We start from the raw sequence: 1,166 nt of genomic DNA, 5'->3' as shown, positions 1-1,166 counted from the left end.
GTCAACAGGAACACTCATAAATTATTCTCATCATTCTGCTTGTTCCCTCTGCCTTGCTCCAAACTTCAGGAGGCTGACCTTGAAAGACTGTCACCTGGGCACCTCTGCTTTCTAGCTGCTAGTTGGGATCTGCCAATGAGACACACCAACATAGAACTGGCAGGTGAGAAGAGAGGGAGTAGCAGCATGTACACTGCCCATCTCACCATGGCTCTGACAAAGGCCGCAGCCCCTGTAGCCACTGTGTGTCTGGCCCACACCAGGTTTCTAGCTCTTGCTTCCTCCCCTTCCCCCTTCAAACCCATGATGGCAGCACTTTTCCACTGTTGCTGGTGCCTGGTGCTTGCTTAGTCGTTCAATCGTGTCCAACTCTTTAGGGCCCTATGGACTCTAGCCCGCCAGGCTCCTCTGTCCATGGAATGTTCCAGGCAAGAATACTGGCATGGGTGACCATTTCCTACTCCAGGGGATCTTTCCAACCCAGAGATCATATCTGCTTCTATCTCCTGCATTGGCAAGTGGATTCTTTACCACTGAGCCACCTGGGAAGCCCCCTGGTGCCTAGGGACTTTGCCATTTCTTGTTGGTTCTCCTACCTCTGCCCTCTGCACAGTCTGTTCACTCAGAACTCTTCAGTTAAAGCTTTTCTTTTTTTCTGGTCTGCACTGCATGGCTTGTGGGATCTCAGTTCCCCAACCAGGGATTGAACCTGGGCTGTGGCAGTGAAAACCCAGAATTCCAACCCTGAGGCTACTGGACTCCCTTCAGTTCACTGCTAGGAGCCTGGGTGATTTTAAGTCTTCTCTGAGGGAAAATAGCTCAAGAAGTCATAAGAACTAAGCCATGAAGGCCCACACACAGATCTTCTCAGGGCATCCTCCTCACAGGATCCAAGGGCAAGCCAGGTGGCCCCCCTCACACAAAGCACCCAGATGGTTCAGTTTCTCTTCGCTCAAATGAGTTCCTCGAGATTGGGGTGAGTGTGGACAGAACAATCCATTTGTGACTTGGCTGGCCACACAAGGAGCCGACCTCATTGCTGAGGTCACTGGCCGGGTTAGAAATTGTAGGGAGGAGCCAGACCCTTAGTGAGTACCTGGTTAGAGGGGAACCACTCTGTTCTGGTTGTGTTGAGGTGCTGAACAAGTAAAAAGCCACAAAGTCTT

This window comes from Bubalus bubalis, chromosome 8, assembly GCF_019923935.1.
Source record: "Bubalus bubalis isolate 160015118507 breed Murrah chromosome 8, NDDB_SH_1, whole genome shotgun sequence".
Lineage (NCBI taxonomy): Eukaryota > Metazoa > Chordata > Mammalia > Artiodactyla > Bovidae > Bubalus > Bubalus bubalis.
This window is presented reverse-complemented; position numbering follows the sequence as displayed.